Source organism: Ranitomeya imitator, chromosome 1 (assembly GCF_032444005.1).
Source record: "Ranitomeya imitator isolate aRanImi1 chromosome 1, aRanImi1.pri, whole genome shotgun sequence".
NCBI lineage: Eukaryota > Metazoa > Chordata > Amphibia > Anura > Dendrobatidae > Ranitomeya > Ranitomeya imitator.
In genome coordinates this window covers 940,935,911-940,943,697 of record NC_091282.1, presented here as the reverse complement: position 1 = coordinate 940,943,697, position 7,787 = coordinate 940,935,911, and the positions used below count along the sequence as shown (strand labels likewise).

Genomic DNA, 7,787 nt, shown 5'->3' with positions numbered 1-7,787 from the left:
ATGAACCCTTCATTATCCCATATCCCACCGCTACACGGGAATGGGAAGAGAGTGGCCAAGTGCCAGAATAGGCGCATCTTCCAGATGTGCCTTTTCTGGGGTGGCTGGGGGCAGGTATTTTCAGCCAGGGGGGGCCAATAACCATGGACCGTCTCCAGGCTATTAATATCTGCCCTCAGTCACTGGCTTTACTACTCTGGCGGAGAAAATTGTGCGGGAGCCCACGCCAATTTTTTCCGCCATTTAACCCTTAAATATAATAGCTAGAACGGCCAAATTTTGCATATACACACTACTGACATTAGTAGTGTGGAATATGCAAAAAAAATGGTAATATGAGATGGTTTACTGTATGTAAACCATGTCTCATATCATGTCGGGTTTAGGAAGGAGAAAGCAAAAGCCGGTAATTGAATTCCCAGCTTTAAAGCTGTCTCGCGCTGCATTAAATATAAATATATATATATATATATATATATATATATATATAGGTGTCTCCCTGACATATATATATGTATATATACCTATTCTATGTGTATATATCTACTCTAATCTAACCTGTCAGTGTGATTTTACTGTACTCTGCGCTGAATTACCGGCTTTTCAAAGGAGACCCGTGCGTAAAAATCGGACAGCAATACGGATGTCATACGGATGTTGCGATAAAAAAAAATAAATAAAAAAATCGCATGACACTCGCATGTCACTCGCATGGCACTCGCAGACGTTACATCAGTTTTTTCGGTCCGTAAATTGGACCGTTTTTTTCTCACACTAGTGGAAATGAGCCCTATTTGTTGGATACCATACATATGAGTGTTTGGCGTTTCAGATTGAGCCCTAAATTATGTCTGATTTAGACTGTTTGAGTGTATGTACCGCTCTGTCCCCCTATCATGTTGTTGCAGATGTTTTGCCAATTTTAGCCTTTTACTGTCACTTATGACCTGGTGTATTTGTATTCTAATAAAATTTATATTTGCATTATTTTGGACTAGTACACTGTTTGTTTTTGTGGTAATGTGTGCATTAGGGTAGAGAAAAGACGGTCTGTGGCTTTGCCACATGGAGTGAGCTGCAGTATTGGCTCTTATTAACTGTGACACACATTATGTGGTTTATTTTATTGAATGCAAAAATGTAGTGTTAAATACATATGATGTACAAATAGAAATTTTAAAAAGAAAATTAGCGAACACATTTCCAATATTTATAGTTAAAACGCATCTTATTCAGGAACATTTAACACTTTGTAGAACAGCCCGGTGCTAGCGTGGCATATTTTATGATTTATGGCATAAAAAAAATCAATTGTCCATCAAGAGGCAGAGATTGGCGCAGACAGGTTATTATGTGGAAAACATTATGCATTTTGAAACTAAACACCAGATATCCTAATAGTATGAAATATAAACAAGATTTGTCATTCATCTATTGACCTTGATTATGAAAGTGTTATTTTTCTTAGTAATTTGGATATGTAACCTGATGAGCTTTGTTCATACGTCTGTGGTTTTGGTCAGGTTTTTGTTGGTGTTTGTGTACTGGGGCACAGAGTCAGTTTCTCCAGGACACAGGGCAGGTTTGCTCTCTCTGTGGGTTTAACTCCTAGTTTTGACATGCAGACACTGGTTAGGCCAGCGTCACACTCAGCGTAGGGAAATACGGTCCGTATTTTACATGCGCAATACGCAGAAATGTTCCCGAAACAGTGTTCCATAGGTAATCCGTTGGCAAGGTGTGGCAGCGTATTTTGTGCATGTAATTCTGAGTATGTAATCCGTATGACATCCGTAATGCGTTTTTTTCTCGCAACCTTACAAAATAGACATTTAACGGTTTTCTGGCCTGAAATTAATTTAAATCATCATCACCAACCCTATTTAAATCCTCTACAACAGGTGGCACCCTCCCATCTGGCCATTTTGTTGTTGTGCATCGGTTGGTGTATTGTTGTTGCGTTGCCACCATGTCTGAGCTGCTGCATTTCACCCCAACTCAGTGGGTGTTATTTAACTGGGTCTTGTCTCGTCGCTTTGGCCAGCCATACCCCGTGATAGTGGATCCGCGAAGGAGGAGTAGAATGTGGGTGCATCAACTTTTGAGAAAACGCGTCACTAAAGGCCATTTTCAGAGGCTCTATACAGCTCTGCGGGCACATCCTGAAAAATGTTATCTATACTGTCGAATGACAGTACCAACCTTTGACATCTTGTTGGAGACAGTACGTCCAGGAATAACGTTTCAGAACACGAGGATGCGAAAATGCATATCCGCAGAGGAGCGTCTTCTCCTTACCTTACGGTATCTATTCACCATCCTCACATACTGTATGTTGATGGGTTTTTTTATGTTGTTTCTTAGAATTTACACATATAATTTAAATAAGCTGCTAACAAAAGCTGATACAAAATATGTAGTTAAAATGGTCAATTTACATGCTCAGTGTAGATTTTTAAAGTTACACTGTTAATCATGCCTTTTTACATCTACAAATTACTTGTGTTTACTCTGGTTTTTGTGAAGTTTTTTTACCTAGCTAATATTATTTGTTCTGTGCTTTCAGCTTCCTGTCAACTGGATTGTCTTATGCCAGACTACAGCTGGAGTTTTTCATTAGGTGATCCACTATTTCTGGCATTGTGCGGGCAACATGTATGGAAATATGGGCTAAGCTCCACGAATTTAAAGGATTTGAATGCACCCTCTCACACGTAGCCTCACCTCACGGGGAATGGGACGGAGATACCAGGTCAGGCTCCTCGCATAGGCCTCCTCACCCTCATCCTGAGTAGCCTTGGCCAAATAATTTAAGACACCACTGTCCACATTCCTTTGGCTTGGAGTAATCTCTCTCTTTCTGCTGCCACGGCGTGAGGTCATAGCAGGCTGTGGGGAAGCCTCAAGCAGAACAGTGGGGCTTCTGCTGTGGCCAGTTTCTTCGGGCATCAGTGAAGCTGGGGCATCTGTGGGTGGGGCTGCAGCATCTGGATCAGGTGGTTGTGAAACATGAGGGCCAGCCGAAGATGGATCCGGAGGGAGAAACATGGAAGGATCCGTAGATGGGCCAGCCACCACTTCTCCTTCACCAACAGGATCTATCAATGGCTCTAATTCAGTCCCTGCTGTCTCCCTCTCAGTGAGTTTGGATTGAGTTCTGTTCAGAAAAATTTTAAAATTAATTGTGAAAAATCATTTATGAGCATTTCTAACATGTGTAATGTGGTGTGATGTTTGTACTTACGGTCTGAGATCCATACTGGGATCAAGAAAGGACAGCAGGTCAAAGTATATATACTTTCTTTTTGCTGGAGCAGATGACCCACTCCTGGCCCGCTACTGCCTTTCTCTTCTGGTACTGGTCCCGAATGCTTCTCCAACATCTCATAACATCTTCCACTGTAATGACAGAGAAGAAAATTGTCACGATCAGCTGCAGCCGCAGATGCGGCCCAGCCCATAGACACCCCCAAGCCGACCAACCTCAGAAGGCGTGGGGCGTGCGTCCCCGGGGACGAAATATGGACCCTTTAAACTGCAGAGGGGGACCCGGCCTACCCGAACTAGGGGAGGGCAGCGACCGGGGTTCTGTGGCAGCTGAGCATGTGGACAAGGAAAGAGACACGTAGGAGGTGATTACACCGATACTTCAGGTATAGGAAAAGTAAAGTTTACTAAAGTAAAGTTAAACAGTACATAAACAAAACATGACGATGTCAGGCTCCCGATTCCACACCTCAGAAGGGTACCACCCAGTGGACCCAGAGTCACCGGCAGACATCAGACAGTAGTCGTTTGGTTCCGGACACGACCTACAGGCACCACCAGAGACATCAGGCTCCAAGCAGCGCCTCCAGGACAGGTGCCAGAACAGGACAAAACAGGAATCAAGGCAAGGACTTTGGTACCAAACCATAGACAGGAGAGGTGCAGGAACAAAAACACACATAGCAAAGTTCAAGAGCTTTGTGAGTGTAGCTCCGGCCCCACCCATAGGGCAGGGGAGCTTTATATATGAGCTGCCCCTCAGCAATTGGCTGGGGACAGCATTTGAAGTACACACCCTAACCCTGATAAAAGCAGGGGAGGTGTGGCCGCGCACACACTAAGCAAACACAGAAGCCATTACAGCACCATCAGTGCAGGATCTGTGACTCAGGGTACCTGGCTGAGACTGCATGCACTGAGCCACATGGAAAGTCATGCACCAGCCGCAAATGACCTCACAACCCATGGACAGCTTCACAGCAGCAACCAGGGACCGCATATGAGGAAGGTATGCAGCAGGGCAAATACCTAAATGCCCATGTACGACTGTGCAGCAGAGCAGGGCACTGAGAAGGCTCCATTCAGGTAAAAGCCAACAATATCGTAGCTCACATTGGGGGGAAAAGAGTAAAGGGTTAAAGCAAACATATGCATTGTCATGCCAAAAAACAGAAACAGACAGAATGGCATGACAAAAATAATGTATAAGGCCATTGTGCACATTGGTAACATAAGGTGTCACTGAGTAAACATATTTTAATATGCCCTAGTAAGCTGCATCTATATATATAACTAGACTGTGGCCCGATTCTAACGCATCGGGTATTCTAGAATATGCATGTCCCCGTAGTATATGGACAATGATGATTCCAGAATTCGCGGCAGACTGTGCCCATCGCTGATTGGTCGAGGCAACCTGATGATAATGTCATAATGGTTGCCATGGTGATGATGATGTCATAATGGTTGCCATGGCGATGATGATGTCATAATGGTTGCCAAGGCGTTGATGATGTCATAATAGGTTGCAATGGTGACAGTTATGTCATAATGGTTGTCATGTCGAAAATGTCATAATGATTGCCATGGCGATGATGTTATAATGGTTGCCATGGTGATGATGATGTCATAAAGGTTGCCATGGTGATGATGATGGCATAATGGTTGCCATGGTGATAATGATGTCATAATGGTTGCCATAGTGATGATGATGTCATAATGGTTGTGATGGTGATGATGTCATAATGGTTGCCATGGCGATGATGTCATTATGGTTGCAATTGTGATGATGTCATAATGGTTGCCATGGCGATGATGATGTCATAATGGTTGCCATGGTGATGATGTCATAAAGGTTGCCATGGTGATGATGATGTCATAATGGTTGCCATGGTGATGATGATGTCATAATGGGTGCCATGGTGATGATGATGTCATATTGGTTGCCATGGCGACGATGTCATAATGGTTGCCATGGCGATGATGATGTTATAATGGTTGTCATGGCGATGATGATCTCACAATGGTTGCCATGGTGCTGATTATGTCATAATGGTTGCCATGACGATGATGATGTCATAACGGTTGCCATGGGGATGATGATGTCATAATGGTTGCCATGGTGAGGATGATGTCATAATGGTTGCCATGGTGACGATGGCCTCGACCAATCAGAGACGTGGGATTTCCAGGACAGACAGACAGACAGACAGACAGACGGAAAAACCCTTAGGCAATTATATATATAGATGGTTGCGATGGCGAAGATGTCATAATGGTTGCCATGGCGATGATGTCATTATGGTTGCAATTGTGATGATGTCATAATGGTTGCCATGACAATGATGATGTCATAATGGTTGCCATGCTGATGATGTCATAAAGGTTGCCATGGTGATGATGATGTCATAATGGTTGCCATGGTGATGATGATGTCATAATGGTTGCCATGGTGATGATGATGTCATATTGGTTGCCATGGTGATGATGTCATAATGGTTGCCATGGCGATGATGTCATTATGGTTGCAATTGTGATGATGTCATAATGGTTGCCATGGCGATGATGATGTCATAATGGTTGCCATGCTGATGATGTCATAATGGTTGCCATGGTGATGATGATGTCATAATGGTTGCCATGGTGATGATGATGTCATATTGGTTGCCATGGTGATGATGTCATAATGGTTGCCATGGCGATGGTGTCATAATAGGTTGCCATGGCGACGATGATGTCATAATGGTTGCCATGGCGATGATGATGTCATAATGGTTGTCATGGCGATGATGATCTCACAATGGTTGCCATGGTGCTGATGATATCATAATGGTTGCCATGGCGATGATGATGTCATAACAGTTGCCATGGTGATGATGATGTCATAATGGTTGCCATGGTGACGATGACCTCGACCAATCAGAGACGCGGGATTTCCAAGACAGACAGACAGACAGACAGACAGACAGAAAGACAGACAGACAGACAGACAGAAAGACAGACAGACAGACAGATGGAAAAACCCTTAGGCAATCTCTATATATAATTGCCTAAGGGTTTTTCCGTCTGTCTGTCTGTCTTTCTGTCTGTCTGTCTTTCTGTCTGTCTGTCCTGGAAATCCCGCGTCTCTGATTGGTCGAGGCCATCGTCACCATGGCAACCATTATGACATCATCATCACCATGGCAACCGTTATGACATCATCAGCACCATGGCAACCACGTAGTATACAGCACAGAGCCACGTAGTATATTGCACAGCGACGTAGTATACAACACGTGACAGACAGAAAGACAGAAGGACAGACAGCCTGGGAGCTTTCTAGGAAATTTCCCACGATCTATGAACATCCAGCAGAGGGCGCCTCACCGCAAATGAAGCTAAATATAGCTCATTGATCTATATTTAGACTCATTCTCCGGGGTTTTGCAGCGAGGAGTAGCATTGCTTTAGCAAAGCTCCTTGCTGCAAAATGTTTTAACCCCTTCAGAAGGATTTACATCGTTGGACGTTACAGATCTGCGGAGGGTAAGTATATTGTTGGTTTATTATGTTTTTTCTTTCACAGAACGAGGGTCTTCAGTGATTGGATTGGGCGTAGAATAAAATACTCCAACAACCATTGTTTTTATTTCATTAAAATAATTTTAAATAATGTGTTTGTGTTTTATTTAACCCTTTCATTCAATTGGATTAATAATGGATAGGTGTCATAATTGACGCCTCTCCATTATTAATTAGGCTTAATGTCACCTTACAATAGCAAGGTGGCATTAACCCTTCATTACCCCATATCCCACCGCTACACGGGAATGGGAAGAGAGTGGCCAAGTGCCAGAATAGGCGCATCTTCCAGATGTGCCTTTTCTGGGGTGGCTGGGGGCAGATATTTTTAGCCAGGGGGGGCCAATAACCATGGACCCTCTCCAGGCTATTAATATCTGCCCTCAGTCACTGGCTTTACTGCTCTGGCGGAGAAAATTGCGCGGGAGCCCACGCCAATTTTTTCCGCCATTTAACCCTTTATTTTAAGAGCTAGAACGGCCAAATTTTGCAGATACACACTACTGACATTAGTAGTGTGGAATCTGCAAAAAAAATGGAGAGAAGACATGGTTTACTGTATGTAAACCATGTCTCAAATCATGTCGGGTTTTAAGAAGGAGAAAGAAAAAGCCGGTAATTGAACTACCGGCTTTCAAGCTGTATAGCGCTGGAATAAATATTAATATATATACATATATGTGTCTAATGACATATATATATATATATATATATATATATATATATATAGACAGTATATATATTTTTTTTTTTCTTTTTGGGACACATGGATCATTTCTATAGCGGTATGTTGGTTTTGCAAGCCTGCGAGAAAACCACGCAGAACGGATGCCATACGGATTACATACGGAGGATGCCATGCGCAAAAAACGCTGACACACCCTGCCTACGGAGGAGCTACGGACCACTATTTTCGGGACATTTCAGCGTATTACGGCCGTAATATACGGACCGTA

The 7,787-nt window shown here is 43.3% G+C and overlaps 1 long non-coding RNA gene across 1 annotated transcript; it reads right to left on the bottom strand.

The window, feature by feature from the left end:
- Window positions 1-1,251: 1,251 nt before the first annotated feature.
- Window positions 1,252-4,559, bottom strand: LOC138658226 (uncharacterized). The gene is made up of 3 exons (XR_011317400.1): window positions 3,484-4,559; window positions 3,245-3,399; window positions 1,252-3,157 (listed from the first exon to the last, which is right to left on the bottom strand). It is a non-coding gene; the product is annotated as an uncharacterized lncRNA (long non-coding RNA).
- Window positions 4,560-7,787: the final 3,228 nt, after the last annotated feature.